Genomic DNA, 25797 nt, shown 5'->3' on the forward strand with positions numbered 1-25797 from the left:
GCCTGACTTGTCACAGTGTTGGGATCATCCGAGATGTGTGGTTCTAGGGATAATCTGTGCCTGGTTCTTGGGTTCAGGGGAACAGGACTGGGTCATAGGATCAGGTGTCCATCCCAGAGACCCCTCACCCAGGTGTTAGAAGGTTCTGTGCTTACAGACGTGGGTCTTGCAGCAGGGCCTGCAAGTCTTGTGGGTTCAGTGGAGTGGAGACCGTGGGGGCTTTCTGTACTACACTCTCTTTACCAAGTGCCTTTTGAACATGTGTGTGTGTGTGTGTGTGTGTGTGTGTGTGTGTGTGTGACTGTTTCAAATAGAATAAAACCTTGGGGCACTTGTACTGACATTATGCTTATCTAAGTGCTGGCTTAGAATCAGCTCAGGACACCTCATGTCATCAACACCATCAGTGAAAGCCATTGTCTTCATAAGGGGTCAGGAAGAAGGTCAACAAACATCCGGGGAAAGGGGCTTGACCAAGCCACAAAGCCAGTCAGTGGATTAAACTTTCCTAGGGCAGCCTAGCACCCTGTGGACTGCATGGTTACTTGGGAGCACCCATCAGCCTCAGAGAGACTATGCTTCTCTCAGAGTCGTGCCTAGTGTGTTGTTCACTGACATACTCCTAGTGTCAGAGCAAGCCAGAACCTTCATGAGGGAGCAAATGCATGAATGTATGATAGAAAAGACAAAAGAGAGTGAATGGTGGAGTTAGCAACAGAGAAACAAAGCGAGGAGTCTGAATGAGACAGATGAGGACAGCCAGATGTCAAGGAGGGGCACAGAAAGGGACATACTGACAGGACAGAGTCAGAGGGGAGGGGGTCAGTGTTGGGGGCAGAGGCCTCACCTGGGCAGCTCTCCGGAGCCAGCAGGCCTGAGTCTCCTGGTTAAACAGGCTCCTGTGTGTCTCTCACCAGTATGGCCTGCCCTGGAGGAGAAAGCATCTCATTACTACAGGAAATCAGGCACTGTGGCATAATGGGTTTAGGGCTCTTGAGGTCCACACAGGCAGAAGCTCCTTAACGGGACCGTGGCACTAAAGAAAAGCTGTCAGCACTTGGGGCCTTGCCAGCTGAGGAGGGTTGCACTGGCTGCCACCTGCCTACACAGCAGGGCCTGGTGCTCTGACAGCTACACGGGAGCCAGGCCTTTAGGAGACTTGCAATTTCCACCATGGGCTTCATTGATGCTGACCTGGATTGACGTTGGAGTGGGAGGAGGTGGCAGGCTTGGGGGGTCATTCATCTGATGTCACCTGGCCATTCACAATGACACCTCTGCAGAGAGAATACCAGCAGGGACCTGCCACCAATGTTTTTCCCAGAAACTCAGGCTCCCAGCAGGGAGAAGTTTGATGTGGGAGCCTTCCTTAGCTCTGCATGAGGACTTGCCACAAGGTTCCATGAGAGAGCCAGCTCCCAGCAGTGGAAAGAGGCTGGGTTTAGTCAGATGAGTCCACATGGAAGCTTGTGTTTGATCACATCTGTGGGAGTTCCACGGCCAGACTTGCTCACATGATATGTTAGGGGAGCTGGATTGAGAGTTTCTCCTATAAGAACTGTAAGATTTTCAGGTCTTAAGACCTCAGATTGCTCTCCCAAGTGAAAGTCCACCTTGGGTCAATGAGGTAACCTGGGTGACAGATTCTACTCCCTCCTACCTATCTCCTTCTCTTTCCCTCCACCCATTCATCTATCCATCTACTCATCCATCCATCCATTCCATCTATCTACCTATCTACTTATCCATCCATCCATCCATCCACGTCTGTCCACACATCCACCTATCCACTCCATCCATCCATCTATCTATCCATCCATCCATCCATCCATCCATCCATCCATCCATCCATCCATCCAACCTATCCACTCATCCATCTATCCACTGATCCATCTACCCACAACATCCACACTTCTATCCACCACTTACATTTCTACCTATCCATTCATACATAGACCCATCCATCTATCTACTCATCCATCCATCCACTCCCCTGTCCATCTTGTCTGGCCTGTCTGGTGATGATTCCCCAGAAATAGGTGCCTGAAGGGTCCATGTATTCTGCAAGGCTCAGCAGGAGGGGGGATACCCCTGGAAGAGCAGAGGAGAGGGCAAGCCCAAGAGCTTTGGTCTGGAATTCCAACCAGAGACAGTTCACTGAGCAAGATGAAGTCACCTGACTTGTCACAGTGCTGAGGTCATTCCAAAAGGTGTGGTTCTGGGGCTAACCCGTGCTTGGCCCTGGGGCTCAGGGGAGCAGGTTTGTACCGTGGTTCCCCAAGCCCTCCTCTTCTCTTGTCCCATTTCATCATCACACTTGCCCAGTATCCCAGGTCTTTGTCCCAAGTGTGTCATGTATTATTTTCCTCTAAATATTGATGCTGGGATAGGAAATGTGGGTGACACAGGTGGTAACCCAGTGGCCAAGAGGACCAGCTGCCTATGTGGGTGGTCAGTCATTTGCTTCCTTTTCAGGCTCACCACTGCATGCTGCTTACTGGCACTCAAGAGCTCCCCCTGTTTGGAGCCCACCTCTCCTGTCCATCCCCCAACCCCTTTTCTCAGAGCCCATGTCCCACAGCCCAGTTACTGGGTGCTTAGAAAATACTCCACTCACTCCATCGTACCGCCTTAGAGCCCGGGATGATGCCGCAGGCTTCCTCGAGACCTTGGGAAAGCCGTTGCTCTGCTCAAGATGCCATGTTCCCATGTGAAGATAGGTTTTGAAACCAAACGTCGCTGACAGACTCTGTGGTTTTGAAACCAAACATCCCTCCATGCCCTCACACATCAGAATAAGTGGATGTCTGACCCAAATCACTGGTTATGAGTGAAGCAGAGTGTAGGGAGGACCATCAGGGAGGATCATGGATGTAGGGTGTACATAGCATGGGTTCCAGGGTGTTTTCCTTAAGTGGTCCCACATTCAGATGAATTGTTTCAGTTTTGTGCCAGTTAAGCCCAATGCTAACTATGGGACAGGATGGAGCACTTACCAAGCACTAGGTTGCTCTGCCTTACCCTAGGAGGTGGGCCTCAGTATCCCCTTTTACAGATGTGGAAACTGAGGCTCCAAGATGGTAACTAAGTTGCCTGAGTTTGGACACCTGTTTAATAAGATACACCTGACCCAGCTGCAGGTTATGGAACTGGAAATCAGAACCCCTGACAAGATGGCATCCATGGGGCATGGTGGCAGAGAGACCACCCAACAGAGGATGCGCCATGTATGTCTCCATCCCCAGGATCTCTGACCTGAGCCGAGTAGTCATGTACAAAGCCTGGGAAGCTGCTCAGATCCTCCCCCAAATCAGCTGGAGGCTCCAGGGGCAGGACCTGGCCCTGCCAGCCTCTGACAGATGGGAGCCCTGAGGCCCAGAGAGGGCAGGGATGGGGCCGAGGTCACTCAGTGCCACAGGGCTCTCCTCAGCAGGCTCCCGTCTGGACCAGACAGCTTTATTAATCTTGCCCCTCCCATGGCCGCAGATGGCAGCCCGGCCCATCTGCAGGGAGTGGGGGCTGGGAAGGGAGCTCTTATTAAGAAGAACTCCATTCATAAATCACTCTTTTCACCCTCACCGCACTGCCATGGATATGGTTTCTGGAGTAGGGGGAGCATGACCTGAGGAAACCCATGCAGGCCCAGCAATATTTTTGCATGCACCTCTCGGCCAGGAGAGGGCTCTGTGGGCCAGGGCAGAGCCATTGGAGGGTCCCCATGCAACTTGTGTTTGGACTCCACTCCAAAAGCTGGGGTCGGGGGTGGGGGGCTGCATCTCTAGTTTCTTCTCTCTGGAGGAGCCCACACCCCCTAGATCTGTGATAAGAAAATGCTCAGCTCCAGTCCCCACTGTTACTGCCTGGATGAAAGGGGTTGATGAGGTACAAACACACATGAAGCACATTCCTTCTTTTGTCCTCTCCTGGCACCAGCTAGAACCAGCTTGGGGTTTGGTCCAAAGCACAAGCCAGTGGCTCCCCTCTCCCCATTCCCCAACTCACTCAGATCTAGTGAAGATCAACAATCAGAGAGGAGGAGCGTTAACAGCCACATCTACAGAGAACCCTGGGCATACCAGGCAGGATGTAGGGAGCCTGGAGTTGGTGATGGTGGTGGTGGGGGAATGGGCTGACATTTATTAAGGAGGAGGATAACACCAAGAACTCTGTTACAGGAATTGCCTTAACAGAGCTCACATATTCCTCATAAAACAATACAAAACAACGACAACAAAAGGCAAAGTGCATGATCCTATTGTCATCCGCAGGCAAGGATGAAGCCATGAAGGCTGCAGGGGGCTAGGATGTTCCAGAACTGGAAAGGAACACTGAGCTGAGTGGGACACTTATACCCACACTGGCATGGAGGGGAAACCTGTGAGAACAGACTGGATTCTGGCCATCTAGGTTCGAGTAGGCGTGGAGGACTTGTTGGCTCCATGACTGTGACGCTAGGCTTCTTCCCAAGACAGACAGGCTGGGCTCATAAACAAGCAATTGAACTGAAATCGTGGGGAGTCTGCCCATGGGACAGGGCGGACACAGCTGAAGGGGGGTGAAAACTAATTAGGCTCCAGCCCAGGGTATCTGGAGGGGTGCTGTACCAGAGTAGATGCTGTTGGGCACACAATTGAATTCAAAAGAACAGGAGAGCCTTCCCTGCCCTGCGTTCACTGAGCCATGCATGTCAAGGGGCCCCCTCTGATACGTGAGTCGATGGAGACTGAGTTTTGTCTCACTCAGGCCCATCGTGGGACACTTCTGCCAGAGAATTCTCAAAGAAGAATTACTTGATGGAGGATGCCTTCGGCTCTCGTTTCACATTGGGTGTGCTGAGGCCCAGAAGGGGATGAGGTCTAACCTGAAGCCACACAGCACAGCCAAACCCACAAGCTCCTGATAGAAAGCCTGCTGCCCTTCCCTCCCACCTGTGTCTTCCTAAGTGGGTGCCTCACTTGCACTGACTCCCAAAAGCATAGTGACATGGTGATCCTCTACTCCAAGAGGAAGCATGCCTGTGTTTCAGATGAGGATGGGGGCTCAATTAGTCCAAAGCACTCAACAGTTGGAAGAAGTACTGAGACAAAGTTCCTCTCCCCAGGCAAAGTCCTCCAAAGGAATCCCTCACTCCATGAATATCCAGCCTGCTGGACCTCCTGTGGTTCCATGGGATGTCAGCTGCAGAACTCCAGGTCCAAGGCCCAGCTCAGTGGGTCATCTCTGTCTCCTGGAGCATCTCAGTCTCCTGGGGCATCCCTGCCTCCTGGACTGTTTCCTCCCCCCATCTCCCCCACTAGCTATCCCTTTCTTCTTTTCATCCCTCAGAGCTTGAAGCTGGAAAGAGAACCTTTGAAAGGCTTAGTAATCCACCCCAAAATACTCACAGGGCTGTTGCTGGGGCAACCTGGCCCACCAAGCTGTCCAGATTGAAATGTTGAATGGGTTCACGGGTATTAAAGGGGCCTGGGAACTGGGAGGGCAGGGGCACAGGTCTGAGTGGGATAGAGAGGCTAGGGGATCTCGGGAATTTTTATCAGAGTGGCCCCCACCTGAGCCTCCAGGAAATGGTGGGAGGGCTCTTGGTCATCCCTGCTATGACTGAGTGCCTGACTGGCTCAAACAGGTGGTATTGGTGAAGCCAGTGAGAGGCATGGAATGCCCAGGCTGAAAGGAAGTTGGGGGATGGGGTGGTCCTGAAAGAATTCCCCACCTGCAAGTGGGAAAAAAAAAAAAAAAAAAAAACCTCCTGCATTTCCCCCAATGCTCACAGTGCAGCAAGCACTGTGCTGAGTTCTCAGTTGTCTCTGAGTCTCATAATCCTACTAAGCAGGTTTATTATCACCCCAGCTGAATGCTCAGAAGCTGATCACAAAGGTGAAGCGACCAGGCTGAGGTCACACAATGGCTGAGCAGCAGACTAGAAGTCAGAGGACAGTGCAGCTTGGAAGTCTGTGCTCCATCTATGCTGCTTGTCTATTAGGAGCCAAGTTGGGAAACCAGTCACCCATGGCAGCTCACAGGGAGTATGCTCACAGACATCTTAGGGTCCAGATCACTGACCCACAGTGACCCCACAGGGTATCCACTGTGGCTCCTTTTGATAGATGGAGAAACTGAGGCCTGAGTGGAACTTGCATTCAGGGCTCAGCAGACAGACACTCGTTATAGACAAATACACACACCTATACATGCACAATGGTCGCACTGCTGGTCACTTTCCCTACTGACCTGACTAGAATGCAATGAAAGCCATATCCAAATCCCTTTGACCATCGTCTCCACCAATATCAGCACTGTCTCTACACAGCCAAATGGATCTTAAAGCCCTTCAAAGAGGACAAAACCCCACAGCCTCATTCCCATGCCTCCTCAAGCTGGGAAGTTCTTCCTGACATCTGACCAAATTCTCTTCTGCTTTACATCAACCACAGTGCAATTCTCTACACCAAACTCTGCCTGACAGCTCCCAAAGCTCTCATTTCATGCTCTTGTTTGATCCTTACAAACAACCAAGAAGGCAGAGGTGATGGAGAGTGGAGATGTTAAGGAGCTGGTCTGAGCTGGCTCAGTGGCTGCTGGGCTTGCTTGATTCAGCCCAGACACTCAGTTTTACTGCCGATATGATATTGTAGTTCCTTCACCATCCGGGTGGCCATCAGTGTTCTGTGTCTTATCACTGACTTTTCTGCAGTGAGTTTCCTATGGTTCACATCTCTTGCCTGAACCACAGGGAATTGTGAGGGTTCCAGGGCTCCGTCTGAAGTTCCCAGAGACAGCAGGCACCTCTGGTGAGAGACAGCAATTCTGTCTTGGGGAGATGAATTTGCGATTCTGGGGCCAGGCCCAGGGGAAGGCAGGGGAGCAGGGCCTTGTTTCCTTTCTTCCTCACAGGGGGGTTGGCAAGATAGCTCAGGGAGTAAAGCTTCCAGTTTTGGGTTTTCAGATCAGGAAGGCTGACTCTGAAACAGTCATCACCTTCTTGGAGTCTGAATCAGTGGGGCTCTCCAGACAGAGGCCCCCACCTGGCTCCTTCCAAGGGCTGGTGCTGGTGGGCTCAAGGACTGAGGAAGGAGACAGGCACTTGAAGGGAAAGGAGAGCAAGGCTGCCAACGGCTCTGCTCTGTTGCTGCTGCACTGTTTGGGCTGTAGCCTCCCAGCTTTTTGAAGAGAGCAGAGAATAAAGTGGACCTGGTTCTGGGCTAGCCCAGCCTCACAAAGAAAGACTGGGCAGGAGTTGTCCTAGGCTGTTGTCTGAGGAACATTGCAGGACTCAGCTTGAGCCAGACAGTTAGACATGAGTGTATCCTCCCTGGTGTGCAGCTGTGGGGACGGGCAGAGCTGCAAACCCAGAGGGCTGGGTTCAAGTCTTACGTTCAGGCTGTGCAGCATCTTCTACCTCTCCGAGCCTGGGCAGTCTCTACTGGGTGATTAAGATGGTACCCATACCTTATGGCTGTCATGAGGGTCCAATGATGCCCTGAAGGGGGATGGAAATGCACTAGGAGACAGAACACACTGAGAAAGCTGTAGTCACACACCACAGCAGGAGCCCTGGCTGCACCTCCTGAGAGCTGGAGAGGCTGAGTTAAGGGTGCCTGGTGGGGAATGTCAAGTTGTGGACAGAACTGCATAGGCAGGTTGAATCCACAAAAGGGTGATCTCTGACTGTGGTGACCCTGGGCTTGATGTTGAGGCCCCGTTGGAACCCAGCAACTTGGGTTCTGGGTTCTGTCCCATGTTAGGTGCAGGAGACCAGGGAGAGGCCACATTCTCTATAGGGACTGACTGTGAGGACATCTACATGGGCAGCCTTGGCCAGAATGGCCAACACAGGCCCTGTTCTCTGCCTTTCTAAAATAGGAAACTGAGGCAGTAATGGGGTAAGTACAGTGAGACAAGGTGACACTTAGGAGTGCTTACTGAGGGCCAGGCACACATCAACCCTGCATCTATTAACATACTTAATTCCTGTGACAACATATGAAATATGTGTGTGTGTGTGTGTGTGTGTGTGTGTGTGTGCACGTGCATGTGTGCTGTGCATCTGAGCTGGGCAGGGAAGGTCGCACACTTGCTAACATACTTGTATATATCCCCTGCGAAGCCCTGTCAGGGTGCTGATGGAGGGCTCCAAGAGAGAACCAGAGTCCAATCAAGCAAGCTGGGGCCTTTCCCATGGTTCTTACGGGTGTAAGGATAAAAGGCATCAGATCCTTGGGGATCTGAGTTCATGTTTAGACTTCAAGGCCATCCAGCTAGCTCTGTGGCTTGGCCGGGCTCTACTCACTTGGCCTTGGTTCTCAGCTGGCAGGTTCTGCCTCCACCCCTTACCCAGTTCTCATCTCTTGGTCCCTGCTGGCTCTCCTTCTCCCTTCTGAATGACGAGTTTGTACATGCAAGTGCTTTCACGTACACACACACACACACACACACACACACACACACACACACACACACACATACCTCTTCCTGGCCAGGTCAAGGTCTTGGTTTCTTACCAAAGCTTCACTCACATGGGGCCTGGACACTAGTCCCCTTGCCCTGCCCTGGGGCTGTGACCTCCAGAGGGATCTGGTGGCCCTTCATTTAGAGGCTCTGTATGTGGGCCCCACTGTTCAAAGTCACCCACCTAGATGAGGAGCACAGGGCCTGCTGGGATCAGAGGGGCTGGAAGCCTCCTCACTGGGAGAGGAAGAATGTAGGAGGTGTTTCATTTCCCCCTAGCTGCCCAGTAATTAGGGGACAAGAAAATCCCACAAGCTCTGACGTCTGGGTTCCCAGGGACCACAAGGACCCTGCTGTACTTCTGCTGGGGTGGGAGGCAGCTTTCAGAACTGGCTGTCCTGAGTGGGTCTCACCCCCACCTGTGGGTGCTATATGAACTTGGGGGAACCACTTCATGTCTGAGCCCCATAAAGCGACCCTAGAGGCAACAGAGTGTTTGTGCCAAGCAAGGAGGGCTGCAGGCAGCAGAGCCCTGGGGTGCACCTTCCTCCTATGCAATATGGAGGGGTTTACTCCACCTTATCACAGGGGCTCCACAAATTCTCTCTTTCTGCTCTGTCCCCACCAGGAGACCACACATGGAAGAGGGGCTGGAATGAAGCTCAGAGGCTCAGAGAGCCCAAGGCAGGGAGGGGCAGAGGGCTGGGACAGGGCTGGCCAGGACCCTGCTGCCACTGGGTTTATCTCCCCACCACTCAGGCCTGTGGCAGAATCCCTCATGGTAGTCTTCCCTGTGCCCTTCCACACAGCCCTGCTTCTGTCTGATCCTGTGTTCAGTGTGATGTCTGCTACAGAGTAAGAGGTGAAATAAGGAAGGGAGAGAGAGAGAGGAATTTCTGTATCTCTGTGTAGGCCTCTTCCACAGGGCTCTGATCTGGCTCTGGCTAAACACTACTGGGAGACACAGGACCAGCTGCACAATTTGTGAGGCCCCATAAGAAGGAGCAGTCCCAGGTTCAGATGTGCATGTGCATGTAGTCCCAGCACTTGGGTGAATGAAGCAGGAAGATTGTGAGTTCCAGGCCAGCCTGAGCTGTATAGGGAGTATGAGTAGAAGCCAGCCTAGAAATATAGTGAAACTCAGTTGCAAAAGAAAAATAAAAGTAAGTGGGGCTGGAGAGATGGCTCAGTGGTTAAGAGCACTGGCTGCTCTTGCAGGGGACCTGAGTTGGATTCACAAGCAGCTAACAACTGTCCATAACTCCAGCTCCAGGGAATCCTATGCCCTCTCTAGCCTCCATGGACACTACACATGTGGGTGCAGTTACATACATGGGGGCTAAAAACATTTATACACATAAAAATAAAGTATAACAACAAAAAAGAAAACTTTTTATAATATGTATTTCAAGAAGCAAATGCATTATAGCCAGTGTGGGGTGCTGTGTCACTGGCTGGCCCTGGGAAGGTATCATCACCATCTCCCTCACACTACGGAGAGATTGGAGGGCGAGAAAGGTTGGCAGGCTTTTCTGACATCACACAATGTGGAAGTGGCTGAGCTGTGGACTCATGACACTGACTTTCACAAACTCTCCCCTCTCAGAGCCTGCAATACCCACAAAAAGATACAAGTCACTCCCAAATTTCTGCAAATCTAAGGACCCTGCCCAGAGGTGAGATTGGGAGGACATAGTTGCCTCTAAATCCCCTCTTATCTCACACGTTCCTCTAAATACGTTTGCATTTTTCTTTAAATCCATCTACAGTTGTTGGATGTAAAAGTCAGGTGTGTAAAAGCCAGATGTGGAAGGCGCCTTGGTGTTGTGGGATACCAATGACTAATCCTGAGGCCCTGGGGAGGAGCCTGGGGGACAAGTCCTCCTACAAATCAGCCCAGATGCACAGCCCTCTCAACAGCTAGCCCTCCTCATATAGACCAAGTTCATACCTAGTTCCTTTCTCCCTCCTTCAGGATGGCCACAGATCCAGAGGGCTGGGAGCTTTCAGGGAGAAAGGCTAGACACCCTGCCTCATCACCCTGCCTCCTCCTGTAGCTGTGGGAAGACCAGAAGCGTGTTGTACTGCTGTGTGTATGTGTGTGTGTGTGTGTGTGTGTGTGTGTGTGTGCACATGCAAGCAGGCATCCAGGGAACATGGTAGCCAGTGGGCATGTGCATCTGTGTATCTGTTCCCAGGTGCAGGGCAGAAGGAGCTGGCACAGTGGCACAGGGGAGGAGCATCCTACCTGTGATAGTCAAGGTAGTTGCCCAGGTCCACTTGCACACACCACACAAAGCTGCCTACTCTCCCAGTCCCTAGTAATACTAATTAGGAGAGCTGGGAGTTCCTGTCACTTAATTATAAAGAACAGACTGCACATGGCCACCCAGCCCTTCTTTCTTGTCCCAGATGATAAGGTGACCTCCAGGTGGCCACATGTTCCTCGTACTATTTTATTGCCTCTGACTTTAGGCTCCAGATGCAGGGACTGCCAAGGGGGACAGTGTGACAGAGGTCCTAGGTATCTGGGATGATCTGACTGCCCGACTTAGGTGAGGAAGCAAATGAGGCTCCCACAGGGAAAATGGCTGGCAGTGAGGGTGGGAGAGCAAATGGGTGCATAAACCAAAGGAGAGCCCTACGGCCCCACAGCCTATGGCTTGTGCCTCTGTCCCCATATAACCACCCTGGCAGACAGGAAGATGTTCTAGATACATTGTGTCTCAATCTGTCAAACTACTGAAATGGGACTATCCCCCCAGGAATCTCATGGTGGGAAAAGGAATGGGCACCAGTCAGAGGGGACCCTTGTCTCCTGAAAAGAGATTTCATACAGTTCTAACAACTTGGCATCTTACCAGTGAGACTGAGGTCCAGTGGTGGACACGACCACACCTTGACCAGGACTGCTTAGATGTGCATGTTTCCCTCCCTCCATTTAAACTTGACTTTCACTTCAGGACCCCAAGATGAACTTGGGGGTTCCCTACATCTCTCTGTCCTTCTTCCCAATGTAGTCACACTGAATATATCTCTTTTTTCTGTTTCTACTGTTAATTTGGCTCTTTTAATTGGCTTATTGAGAAAAGGTGGCTGAACCTGGTTTGAGGCACAGGCTGTGACTTCCAAATTCAGTACCACCCAGGAAGACCAAGGACCATCTTTTGTATGCCAGCACAACTGCCACTGCTGGCTCTGGCCCTTCCTTGACGTCACACCCCTCTCCTAGCCCATGGCTGTTAGATGTCCTGTATCTTGAAGGGGATGCAAAGACTGGGCATGGCCCCAGCAATGGCTTCAGTGTCCCTTCCCAGCCACCATAGCATGTAGCCCAATGTCTTCAGGAGCTACAGCTAAGCCATTTGGGGATTTACCATGCTCTGCACACCTGCAGCTGCTTGGTCAGACAACAGGCCTACACTGGTCATTGAAGAGGCCAGACAGGCTCCTCCCACAAGATTTTCCTTGTTCATGTGCTCAAAGACCTTCCCCAGGAACTGAGAATCTCCTTCCTCCCATGAGGGCCAGTGCTTCCCTATGGGTTCACCCATCATCCCCACAGCCCTCAGGTCCCAAGCCAAGAATGCTATCTGTCTATCCAGGCCTGACTGTGTGTACAGAAAACAGCTCTCTGTTCCTTCCTTTCTGCCTGGAATCTGGCAAAGTCTTACCTTAGATGTTTTTCTTACTTACATTCAAAACCATATCTGACATTAGCTGACTTTTGAAGGCTTTTATTTTATTCTTTATTATTGGTATAATTAAATCATTGTCAAAGTGCCATTAAATCCCACACTTAGGGGCAGTGTCCTGGGCCTGGAATATGTGTCCTCTTTTATCTACTTGGAGAACTCCTGCTCACCCTGCAAGGCCTACCATAAAGTCTCCTTAGCCATAGGCCTCACCCTATTTCTCCAGCTATCTAGAAAGACTTAGCCACAGAGAAGTATATAAGCAATGCCAGGCCACATAGCATGGCCTCATGGCAAGGCGGTCTAGATCGTGAGATTCGTACCTTGCCTTCTCTGTACCTGTTTGCTCATCTGTGCCCTGGGATCATCACACACTATCCCACATGCCTCAGGAACTCAGTGCAAATGTATACACAGTCAGTAGCCAGCCATTAAGTTCTTCCCTGACAGAGGAGGAGTGTGTCACAAAGACCAGGAGGCCACATGGGCCTGTGCTCTTGGGTACTCCCACACTCCCAGGTCCCTACATTACCACCTATTTGGGGGGTGAACTAGTGACACTGCTGTCTGGCCTACACTCTTACTAGGCCCACTACAGACCAAGAAACTGAGGCCAACTAGAAAGTTAACCAGGGGCCAGTCACATGTTCCCAGGTTATGCACAGGGATCCAGGAGACAACAGGACAAAGGGCAACACCATCCCTGTGCTGCAGATAGGGGATAGAGCTGGTAGAAGCCAGGGTGGGCACGGGGATGTGGCTTGGCTGGCCTATTATAGTGGGACTAGGCTGGACCCAGAAATGCCAGTCTTGGGTGGCCTAGCTCAGAGGAGGCCCCGGAAGGGTCACCCTGATGCCTCCAGATCCAGCTGTGTCTTGGGCTTGCTTTACCCAGTGGCTCCAGGAACAGTGCTTGGTATCCAGGCAACCACACATCCTGCCCTTTCAAGTCAGGGGCTTGAGTCAGGATGGCTCTCTGCAGAATTCCAGGGTAGCTAATTTTCAGCTTTGGCATCCAGGTCCAGAGGCTCCCCCAGGTTGTTGGGGGGCTTGCTGGGTCCCCTGAGTGGATGGTCCACTGCCCCAGCCTTGGAACATACTCCTCAAACCCAGCCCTTCTCACTTGACTTTCTACTCCGAGCATCTACTGTGTGTGTGTGTGTGTGTGTGTGTGTGTGTGTGTGTGGCGTATGAATCCACATATTCCTCTTTCTCCAGGCACACCAATAAGGTCACAGGACCCTGGAGCTGCCGTGCCATTCCCTGCAGCTGTCACCTGACCCCCAGGGTCCTGTCTGCAGCATTCCAATGCTGTCACAGGACGCTGGGTCTATCAGGGATTTCTGGGCTGTCAGAGGGTGACATGATCACACAGGTTCTTTGGGTACTGGAAAAAAATCCTGGCGTGCCATCGAATCTTGGAACCAATATGGATCCTCCAGGCTGCCATACACAAGGATCTCTAGGCTGCATAGAAATCCATGCTGCCACAGGGCTGCAAAGCCATCAGCTCACCATCCTCCAAGAACCCCCAACCATGTGAGTTACCACCTCTAGCCCTGATTCAAGCCTCCCATCCATCTTGTTTCCACCTCCAAATGAGACATTACTTCTTCTAGGAAGTCCTTCCTGGTGTGTCTCTCCACACATAACTCCCAGCCCCTGCCCTCCCATGGGCCTCCAGGCACTAGTGTCATGTACTGGTTGGCCCTGCACACTGTCCTCCTGTGGCCTGATCACAGATCTGTCTCTTCTACCAAACTCACTCTCTGGAGGGCAGAATCAGGTGCCCAGCCTGGCTAGGTGCCACCTACTGAATATGACTTGAATAATTAAGTGAATGCTGTTAAGTTACTGGGCATATGATGGCTGTGCGGTCTTGGGCAAGTCACTTCACTTCTCAGTGTTTCCTTTTTTTGATCTGCACAATGAGGATACCAAGTGTATACCCAAGTTGCCCTGAGGTTAAGGAACATGGTAAGCACACATACAATTCTATTATTAAATAATGTATATATGTACTAGGCAGTCACAGGGTGGGAAAGGACTCACCACCCACTCTTCTCTGTACTAAACGCTCCTCCAATTGTGCCCATTAACACAGCACACACCTAGTTACAGATGAGGGGGGTATTTACCAAGCTCACTTTAGTTTTAAGAGGGTACCAAATGCCAGAATGTAAACCACTGACTGAGGCACACAGCAAGGTGCAGAATTCGAACCCAGGGCCTGTGCAAGGCAGAGAAATAACTTTCAGAACACTCCAAACTCAGCTCTCTGGGTTGGAAGTGAGCTGCCTATTGCTAGAGGTATGTAAGTGGAGACCCAATGGCCACTCCTCAGAGAACCAAAGATAACCTTACAGCCTCTCCCAGCCAGTTGGCCTGTGAAGTCACAAATCCTCTTGACCCTTTACCTTGAGAGTTAAGTCTGTTCTGGGCCAAATGAAGAAAAGGTTTGATGCCACCCAAGGGAGGGTACTGGTGGGCAGGGCCTGACTGGTACCTCCCGGCTGGAGCCCCTGAAAGCATAGCACAAAGTTGTTTGGGGATATTGTGACACAGACCAGGGCCAGGGCTGGCCTTAGTGGGCTCTGACTCCTCACATTTTAGCCTAATTTAGCTGTGGCTGCATGTGGAGCAAAGGCTACCCAGCCCACCCTGCTGCCCCTATAAAGCAGGGCACTGCCCAGCGCTCCAGCTAGCTGTCCATTTCCTCTTTGCCCACCTCTGGCCTTGGGGAGCTCTGATGTACTCTAAGGACCAGGCTCAGACTGCCCTTTATGAGGGTCCTCCTGTCTGCCATTGCTAGACACCCCACAGGAGGAGCTTGGGGTCCCGCCGCAAGAGGAGTTTAGTCTTATAGGGTCCCTGCACCCATACCCCAGTCCAGGAGCCTAGAGAAAGACTGGAGTCTTGAGGAAGGGACTGGGTTGGGTTTTCCCCTGCTAGATTCCCTCCAGTTGTGTTATGTGTCTGAACACTTGGTTCCCCAGCTAGAAGAACTATTTGGGGACAGGTGGGGTTTCTGCCTAGCAGGGTCCAACCTGTGGCCTGAGAGTCACAGGCACAGACACCCTAGGATAACTATGAATTTGGCCCAACACAAAATTGTAAACTTACTTAAAACACGAGATTATTTTGTGATTTTTTGGGGGGGGTGGGGTCAGGGGCAACTTGATTGTGTAGTTCTGGAGTGTGGACTTTGTAGATGACAATGTAGTATCTCGATGCTTAAAGGGTGGACATGCTTGTGCCTCTTCAGCTGGAGTTCTGTAAGTCCTGGTCCACTGAGACTTAAAAAGTTGAGCTGCAAGCTCCTGCTGCCCAAACACAGCCCCAGCTTCTAAGCCTATCAAATAGGCTGCATCTCTCTAACCGTAGGGACACTGGTGTGGCAGCCCAGAGTCTCTGCAGGTGGAGTGCTTCGAGCAGCTGCCCTGCCAGCGTGTAAGAAGCTGGACTACACTGAGCCCTAGGGCGCCTGACAGGAGAGGGGGACTCGGCATGTGGCCACATCATGTCTGCCTGCTTGGCTCTCCTAGCCTGGTCTGAATGTGACTGAGCTCAGGCCATCCTCCTCCCTAGGATTCTGAGACCCCAGAGAGAGCTGGAGACCTTCAAAACTCAGAGCCAGCAGGTATGAGGGAAGCCAGACCCCTTACTCTCATGGGATCACTCTGCACTGACCTCTTTCAGTACTTTTGGCATGTACAGTAACTCCCTGTGGCAGCCACTGGCTAACAGACCCATCCTGACTGCACACCTGTCTTCTGCCCTTAAGAAGAGAAGGCAAGTATAGATATGGAAGTATAGCTCTCACTATGGCATAAATACATAAATAAAACCCTAGCCATTAATATATCTGATATATACTCTATATTGATTCATACATAAAATATAAAAATAGACATCTTTCTATAGATGCAAAATTACTGAATTATAATATTATATATAATTAATATTATAAATAGAGATCTCCTACATCTACTTATCTGTACAGGGATCTCTTTTATATATACTGATATATGGGTTTCAGTGTTGAGTATATAATAAACATATCTAAAAGATAAGAATTCAAACTAAGCTGGGCATGGTGGTACACACCTTTAATCCCAGCACTTGGGAGGCAGAGGCAGAGGCAGAGACAGGCAGATCTCTGAGAGTTCAAGGCCAGCCTGGTCTACAAATTGAGTTCCAGGACAGCTGGGGCTACAGGGAGACCCTGTCTTGAAAAGACCAGAAAATAAAAAAGAATTCAAACTATACAACAAGGAAACCATATTTTATGGAATACAAATTTTAAGTTTCATGTGTATGTATGCATATGTTGTATAGTCTCTATTAGTGCTACTGTTCATTAAATATTTCCATATTTCTTTGACACATATATGTACATAATAAATACATAATGTATACATAGTCAGAACTCTATCATGTGAGGTGTACAAGAAGAATGTGAAAATAAAAATAAGTTTAAACTTCAAAAAAAAAGAGAAGACAAGAAGACATGTTCCCGCCGGAGGGAGAAAGTGGAAAGTGGGGGTAGGAAGAAGGCGCCACCAGGTGAGGGAAGGGCACCTGCTCTCTGATTTCAGTCCCTTCAAATGGTTCAAATTTATTTTGTCGTTTCATTTATTTTACTTATGGTGCAAATGTGTATGCATATGTGTGTGCACATGTGTGAATGGGCACAGAGTCACATGTTTGAGAATGTAGAGACCGGAGGTCAACCTCAGGTGTCCTTCCTCAGGCACCATCTATTCTTTTCCCCCATCGAGGCATTTTATTTATACATATGTTTTACATCCCTAGAAAAAACATCTGAGGATTTTTCCTCTGGTATGTTTTCGTCTTCTTGATGGTCCATGATGCTGGCTGAGGTTGTCAGTACAATGAAACCAAGCTGACAAGATGGGAGCAGATTACTCTGCCACCTTTCTGGGTCTTTGAGCTGCACATCAAATCTAGGGATGATCACACCACACCACACTTGTTTAACCTGCCTTGAGGTTCACAACAATTTCCTCAGCTCTATAATCATCAATGATTTCAAATTCGCCAATGTAACCATGCTCCATGATCACAGTCAGGAAGCAGATGATGGCTTTGGAGCGTGACCGGATGAGGACCCTGGTGTTTGCCTCTGTTCTCTGCACTGTTGCTGCTCTTCAGAGCACCAGCCAGGACATTCATGTGCACCATGATGGTGGCACAGAAAGACGGTGGAAAGAGCTACTTTTCTTTCTTTTTTTTTTTGAGATAGTGCCTGGAGCTTGCCCTGCCTAGGGTAGTCTGACCTGCTGAAGAGCCCCAGGGATCCTCCTGCCTCTGCCTGTTCAGTGCTGGGATTACAAGCCTATAACTATGCCTGGGGATCAAACTCAGGTCTTCAAGCTTGCACACAGCAAGCACTTTACCAACTAAGCTATCACATCAGCCCTCTTTGGGATTTTAAAATAACATGTATTATCCTGAAAATAACTTTTGTAAAACATTTTGTCTTAAAATGCAAAGCAGTGAGCTGAACTCCATGGGAAGAGAGAAGTTTATGCAGCAAATAAGGGGAGCTGTGAACACCCCTCAGCATTATTCTTAAGTTTTACCTGGCGACCTAAGCACCATGATGTGCATATAGGCTTTAAATTTTTTGATTTATTTTTATTTTATGTATATGAGTGATTTGTCTTTGTGTATGTAAGTGCATCTGTGTTGTGTAATGTTCATGGAGGCCAGAAGAGGGTGTCAAATCCCCCGGAGTTACAGATGGTTGTTAGCCTCCATGTAGGTGATGGGAACCAAACCCAGGTCCTCCACAAGAGCAGTCAGTGCTCTTAATTGCTAAGCCATCTCTCCAGCCCTGGATATAGGGTTTAATTTAAAGCTTACTATAGTCCTACATAGATGTTATGAGAACCAGCCCAATGTCCTCCTGCTTGGGAGCTGGGATGGAACTCTCAGGTCTGATTGCTAGACATCCTAGGCTGCCTCCTGCCACTGACACAGAAACTGATAAGCTCAAAGTCATTTGTTCTTCATCTGCTGCACTACTCACGAAAACCACTGATACTCCCCAGGAGCCCAGATCAGATTGTCACAGGGACACAAAGTCAGAGACTGGTGTCTCCAGCCACATGGGCTGAGGCTTGGGAAACATGAATTTCAGTGAGCTACTGTAATTTGTCCATCTGTCCATCTGCCCATCCATTCTCTAGCCACTGATCGATACCCACATGCCAGCCTCTGTCTGATGTTGAAGACAGAGACAATGAGATGCCCATAGCCACCAGTAGGACCCTTCACACCTCCAAGCATGCAAGCTTGGGCTGTTCAGAAATATCCCAACCCCCTTGCCACTCAGGAGCCCACAGTGGTACAAAATGGTACACTATCATCCCTGTCCATGAGCAGGTCTGCCTACTTTCCCAGGACTCTCTTATTTGTAGGGAGTAGAGCTGGGACTTGGAAATCCAGCCTGCCCTTTAGGTTCAGGGATGATGGTATTTCGTCTAGACTTCAGCCTAGGATGGCATGAAGGGGCTAACTGAAGCCCCAGGAGTTACTAGGGCAGGAGTGGGACTATGTCCAAGGCTCCAGTATGTAGACACAGTGACTCAGCAAGCACGGAGCATGGTGTCCTCTTCAGGGAGACCCCACATGACTCTCAGGGGACCCAGGAATACAGCAAGGGCTCAGTGAAGTGTCTCATGAACAAATGAATGAATGTGACAGGAGAAGAAGGCTGCACCCCATAGGAAATGGGGGATGACTTCCAGCCTGTCACTAGGTTTTGAGTGCCTGGACCAATAACCCATACACTAGTCCTTGCCTATGATGTGCAAGTTGGAATCTAAGGGCCAGCAAGATGGCTCACTGGGTTAAGGTGCTTGCTGCCAAAGCTGAGAACCTGGCTTCCAGCCCCAGGACCTACATGGTAGAAGGACAGAACTGACTCCTGAAGGCTGTCCCCTGACCTTCATATGTACACAGAGCAAGCATGTGCACATGCATGCAGATATGCAAACACACAAATAAAAATAAATAAAATGTAAGTTCCAATGTATTAATGGCACCAATGGCATTAGCGTGCTTCCCCCCACAGTACTCTGGGAAGAACTTTCTCGCTCTTAGTCATCCTGGAGAAGGAATTAGTATTGCCTCCAGCATGTAGCCAAAAGTACTCAGGCTAGGGGTTAAGATGCAACAGGAGGTCAACTGGGGACCATTTGGGGACAGCACCATCACATCAGGGAGGGGCTTTGCTTGAACTCTGTGGATGATAAACTAGAGGACAGGGAGGCGAAGGTCACCAGGAGGAAGACTGAGACAAGGACCCAAAGGTTAGATGTGGTGACACAGCCCTGCAATCCCAGCACTTAAGGCCATGAGTTCAAGGCCAACCTGGGCTCCATCATGAGGTCCTATCTCAACAACATTACAACAACAAACCCAATCTAGCTGACATCCAACTCAGGGTCTGCCCTGGGACCTGCAAAGGCACATTCCTGAAACTCTAGCACTAGGAAGGTGGAGGCAGGAAGATCCTGATTTGGTGGTCAGCCTAGACTACATGGTAAAACCTGCCTCAAAAAAAACAAAAAAGAAAATCCAGCAAAATAAGCCATGAAAATCCTGTAGGCCACCGGGGAAGGAGTCAGTTACTCTATCTCCTCTGAAGGGCGCTACCGGAATTTTTCCTGGGCAAGGGTGAGAAGGAGGAGGTGAGGGGAGCCACTCAGCTTAGCAGAACAGCCCTGGTGACATGTTGCCCCAGCCCTTCAGCCAGCACCAAGCAGCACTAGGCCTGCACACTCAGGGCTCAGGACCTCATACCTCTGCTCCTGCCTTCTGTACACCCTTCCCAGCATCCTCTTCTGACCAGTATCCCAGCCAGTTTTCAAAGCCCAGTACCCTGGAGCTGTGCTCCTGATTTATCAGCCCTGTGTAGAGTTAGCACCTCCCTTTGGCTTTGAACCCGAGGTCTTCCCAGAGCAATCAGGAGCACTAAGCCTTGCAGTACTGGCCTCTGAAGCATCTGCTGTGTATGGCAGAATGGTCTGGAAGCAGAGAGGTCTACATAGAGATCTCTAGTGGGGTTTGGAATGCTGAAACTCTGAGCCCTCAAGGGTAAGGACCAAGTCTTTCTATGATTGCTGGAATGTCAGATGCAGGTGAGGCCTTTAAAAAATGATGTGGATGGGGCTGAAGAGATGGCTCAGCAGTTAAGAGCACTGGTTATTCTTGGAGAGGCCCTGGGTTAGGTTCCCAGCACCCACATGGCAGCTAACAGCTGCTGTCTATAACTCCAGTTGCAGGGGATCCATGCCCCTTCTGGTCTCTGTGGGCATTGTATGCACATGGTGCATTTACATACATGCAGGCAAACCACTCATACACATAAAATAGAAATAAATAAAAAACATTTTTAAATGATGTGGAAACTAATGGAGCCTGCATACATCCCCCAAGCCTGACCAGCGGTCTGCACTGAGGAGGGGTACTAAGAGAGTAGTGGCGTGTTCGACCCCAGAAGAGGATCCTGGGCAACAGGGCAGAGAGCCCAAAGGGCAAAGGCCTTTGAGCCCTGTTTGATCCCCAGTATCAAAGTGTAGGTAGGGCAATCACTCAGCAGCCAGAAGCTGGGGATAGGCAGCTGTGACCAGGAGGTGCTGAGCATACCATATAAGGCTGGGTCTCTGTAGTGACTCAAAGCTTGAGTGCTGGGGAGGGAGGGGAGCATTGGTGGATAGCCAAGAGGTTTGTAGATTTGTGGTTGACCAATGCTAAGCACCGGGCAGACCTTAAGATGCCTTTGACCACAACTGCCTGTGAGCAGTGTGCTAAGCTGTGCTTTTCAACCTTTTTTTGCAGAGTAATCTTTTTTCCCATGAAACCCTACACCGCACCTTAAATGCACAACAGAACTGCTGGAGAAGGATTCCCAGGTTGGGGCCTGTCAGGCTGGCCTGCTTCTTTCGGACTGTCTCTCTCCCCCATCCCTCCGTCTGTGAGGGTCTTTAGGGAGGCCAGGCTGGGTTGGTCCTTTGGGAAGCATCCATCCTAGGCCTGGGCCTTCTGAGAACCCTGAAGAGGCTGGAACAAGTCCCCCAGACAGGGAGGAGTAGGGAGAGCTCCTCCTAGCAAGTGGAGCTCAATGCAGACCTGGGGGTGGGAAAACACTAGGGCAGCCACTATTGAGCATAGGGGCAGCTAGGTAGAAGGCCTGTGCTACCTGGAGATCTGGCAGGTATAGGCTGCACAGTGGGAAAGTCTGACCTTTTAGATATTCTGATCTTTGGGTTCTCATGCTGACCAGGGGCAAAAGCTGGGTTGTAGCGGAGGAAGACAGGGTACCCTGATGATGGTCTCAGTGAGGACAAGGACAGAGAAGTGGTATAAGACCCCACACCGCAAGTCTGAACTCCCTTACCTGGTAAGTGGTGCTGGGGACTCTGTAGAGAGGCTATGTCCACAATTCTAGAAGGCACATCCAAGTTCACCTGTGGTGATGGCAATGGCAGAAGGGCTGGCCCCTGCAGGCTTGATCCTGTCCAGTATGTGTCCCCCTGTGGTGGGAGACAGAGACAGTAGTGTTGTGACTATCCAGTGGAGTTGATGGCATTGCCTGCCTCCCTGTGCCTTAGGTTCCTCCTTCCTGTCTTCAGTGTTCACAGAAGGCAGTGCCAGGAGACCCCGGGAGCCTGGGATCTGCATGCGGATTGGGGACCTGCCACCAGGTCCTGGCTGAAGTAGGTGGGAACAATTCTAAGACCCAGATTTAAACAAGTGAGTGTGTGCACACGAGAGTACCAGAGTAAATTACAAAAACATGTCTCCCACTGTGGAGAGCAAGGCGCCCTTTGAAGTGGAGAGGAGGCAAGTGTGCCCAGTTTGCCTGGATGTAAAACATAACTTCAGATGTGTGAATGAGTGGAAGTGTCGGGAGGCTGAGCCTCTTAGAGAAAAAGCCCTTCCTCATGTGAAAACACATTCTTGGGATGCTCAGACAAGACAGACCCATGGTCTCCTGTTACCAGTGAGGAAACTGAAACTTAGAGAAGGGCAGTGACTTAGCTAAAGTCACCCAGAAAATGGGTAGAGCAAAGTCTAAACCCTGGGTCTCTCTTAATGCACAGCCCATACTCTCTTCAAGGAAGGCCCCTCCTTTGTAGTAGTCAGACTTGCAGCACAGCTTCGGTAGGGCTCTCCTCGCCTACAGTCTGGCAGGTGTGGACCTACTTCTGCCCCACCATGGGCCACGGTAAAGAATCACATTCTGGCTCCATCCAAGCCCAGGCAAGGAGTAAAGGTCATGCCCAATAGTCAGGAGCATGTGAGGTGGGTGGACCTTGGCCACATGCAGGGACAACCTATTTCCAGAAGTGGGACCCTGGGTAAGTCAAGTGTCTTCTCAGAGCATCAGTCTCTTCATCAGTAAACAAGATGGATAACAGCATCTCCCCCAAAGGTTGCTGGGAGTTAAAATGCCTCATGGGTCTCAAAGCCCACAGGAGAACATCTGACATGGAGAAACTGCTTGATAAATGTAGACAGGTGAGAGGAATGTGTGTGTGTCGGGGGGCGGGAGTTACACATGGAAAGGAGATGGAACATGGTACTGAGAACCACCTTGAGTCCTGTCAAGTGTTTAGGCACACAGTAACTCTGAGCTTTTCCAGTGGTTCCTCCGTCTTCCTCCCAAAGCTGTCATGACCCCCATGTGGCTTGTCTGGCCCTCCCTCTGGGCCAACGCCCGTCTGCCAGCCATATCTCCTACCCCAGTCACCAAGCATTGCCTTTCATGAGCCAGTGAAATTCAAAATGTTGTTAGTGCTCTGCAAGCTGGTGGGTCCTGTGGTACCAGAAGGCAAACAGAGCTGAGAACTGAAGAAAGACTTGGCGGCACATGGGGTGGGCAGTCCCAGCTTTCTCAAAAGGGTATGGTGAAGGAATAAACAACTCAGGAGTGAGGAACTGAGGGACACTGTCTGCAGCAGGGTGAGCCACAGAGCGTCTGGCAGGCTCCCCACTATACCTATCCCTGCATCACCGGGTCCATTCCAGGTCTGTTTCTCAGCCCCTCCAGCATTTCCCCTCCTCTCTGTGTCCCCCACACACTTAAAGAAACTAATCTAGGGAACCCCTGCCTATACCTATCTCCCCTAGTCCACACCCATCAAACCAGCTGGGAGGCACAGATCACAACAAGGTGGAGACCTAGAAGGGGGTCGACTTGCAGAAGGAGGTGACTTGACAGTAGTGAGACCTCAGGGACAAGCAGGCAGGATTTTATGAGGCTTGAACCCACCCTAGCCTTAGATTTTCTCCATCCGCTTCTGTAGTCTCTCCCAGCAGCTCCGAGGCCTACTGCTGGAAAACTGACAGATGGAGAGAACCAGGAAGTCCCACTCTTCCCAGTCTCTCAGTAATGCCCAGAGGCAGGAAGGCTTCCTGGAGGAGGTGACAGCAGTGTGGGAGTAGGCAGGGTGCTTTGGGCAGAGGTGTGGGCAGGGAAAGGTATGAGATACCCAAGTGCAGGGGAGGACCAAACAGATGGGAAAGTCATGTGATCAGTGTATAGTCAGCATGTGATCAGTGTGCCATTTAATCTAATCGTTGTCATTCCGCTTCATGGGTGAGAAACTGAGGCTCAAAGACATTAGCTTGGCAGACACAGCTGTGATGCAGATTGCATTCGAACCCAGATTTGGTGACTGCAGGATGGTGCCACCAAACCTGTTCTAAGTAAACTGTGACTAGAGTAATACAGGTGTCACCCATGAGTGTGCACAAGGGCACAGAGCAGCAAGGACCAGAGTGAAGTTTCTGACCGCAAGAGGACCAACTGGAGAGGACATGGCCCAGCAGTACTTGGGGCTAGGGTGTGACAGTCACAGGCTTAAGTTACCCCACAGCCCCCCAAGAAGTCATCACTGAGGGCTGTGAGCCGGGCCTGTTCTCACAGGTTCTCACTGACCCTCACTAGCCCTGGCTGCATTGCAGGCCCCTGAACCCCTCACTCCCTAAAACCAGGCCCTACTGCTGCTCAGCCTCACACTGTCCTCAGGTCAGATCCTCCACTATCCCATAGGTGGCCTATCCAGCCTGGGAAATCAGTCCTGCAGATGGAGCCTGATATATGCCACACCCTGCTGTCCCATGTAGGAACATTCACAAATGCTGAGGAACCGGAAGGGGTTCAGCGGAGTGCTCAGACCTGCATTCCCATTCCTGTCTTTGCAACCGCATTTGCGGGGCCAGGGCAGGCAGAGCCCCTCTCTGAGCTTGTGGAAACAGCTCTGCAAAGGTGGCTCTGAGGAGGAGTGAAGGCACACCGTGAAGGGCTATGATCCCCAGTGCAGAAGTGAGTGCAGGTCTGAATTCCCAGTTTGCCTTGACTGAGAATCCAGCTAAGCCTTATATAAACTCCTCTCTTACTCCTCAACCCCAGTTTCCCCTTATATAAAACTGAGAGTTGGGCTAGGATATATCTCGGTGATAGACCACTTGCCTTGCATGCACAGGGACCTGGGTTCCATCCTAAGCACAATTAAAAAATAAAACCAGAATCATTCAATACATGAGGCACTCTGCTTCTAGATGTCTTATTTTTATCATTACATGCTGACCAGCTCCTCCTTGGAATAATTTGTTAGAGGCCAGAGGCCCTTCCTATAGCAGGCAACTGACTAAATGGTCCAGGGCAGGAAGACACAGAGGACAGCAGAAAGTTGTGTATGTCTGAGTTGCCGGCCAGGAAGGAGGGGTGTCACCCTGGGAGGGAAGGGAAACATGGGTTGGAGAGAGGGAGGAAAAAAGGGAGGGGTAGAGGGAAAGAGAGAAGGAGGAAGGGAAGGAGGGAGGGAAGGAGGGGAGGCGAAAGGGGAGGCTGGTCATGCTGTTGGAAGCAGAGGGAAACTGGACAGAGAGGACCCTTTCCTTAAGTGCACAGGGCCTGGTTCTGAACTCAACACCTGGGGGGCCTGGAGGAGCAAGAATCTGCATTTGCTTGGAAAGCATTAATTGAACACCTGCTGTATGATGAGGCTTCAGAGACTTCCAAGGAGCCCAGAATCCCAGGGAAAAGAAAACAACCCAGATGTGGGAATGAAGGAGGGTTAAGAATCACCTGACTGAGTTCAGAGGACAAAGGGCCCAGGAGGGCTCCTTCAAAAAAAGGGCAGATGTGAACATCTGGGGATTAGAGGAGGGTGCTATGACACGGACCAGGGTGAGAAAGGCATGCAGGTCCCTAAGTGTGGGATGGGCATTCAAGAGCATGTGCCAAGGCAATCAGCTGGCACAGATAGGAGATGACACGGGCAGAGAAGGAAGGAAGAAAGTGAAGGCAAAAGCAGAGGCTGAAGTCCTCAAATGCCAGGCTGAGGATGCTGGGCCATAGCCACAGGCAATGGGGAAACCGCTGGAGGCAGAAGAGCAGAGGTGTGCTTCAGACAAGGAGCCCAGGTTGGTACGTTGGAAACAGGATAAGAGGGTGGAGGGAAGGGAGGGCCAGTGGAGGGAGGGTGTGGATTAAGAGATGATGGAAGATAGGGGCTGTGGAAGGGCACTAGGACAAGCCAGGGTAGGGCAGAGATGTGGGAAGACAGTGAGCCTTGAAGTTCACATCCAAATCTGTCTGTCGCTGCACCAGCTA

General features: G+C 50.7%; 1 protein-coding gene across 6 annotated transcripts in view; it reads right to left on the bottom strand.

Annotated features, from left to right (window-relative positions):
• The window catches only part of Tspan18 (tetraspanin 18), a 138003-nt gene that overhangs the window by 21694 nt on the left and 90512 nt on the right, over positions 1-25797 (bottom strand). For all 6 annotated transcript variants that reach the window (XM_017794855.2, XM_017794856.2, XM_017794858.2 and 3 more), the window contains 2 exons: positions 21571-21706; positions 848-928 (listed from right to left, as the gene is read on the bottom strand). The gene's annotated coding sequence lies outside the window, so the exon portion shown is untranslated. The remainder of the gene's footprint in view (positions 1-847; positions 929-21570; positions 21707-25797) is intronic.

This window comes from Nannospalax galili, unplaced genomic scaffold (genome assembly GCF_000622305.1).
Source record: "Nannospalax galili isolate Female #2095 unplaced genomic scaffold, S.galili_v1.0 scaffold1287, whole genome shotgun sequence".
Lineage (NCBI taxonomy): Eukaryota > Metazoa > Chordata > Mammalia > Rodentia > Spalacidae > Nannospalax > Nannospalax galili.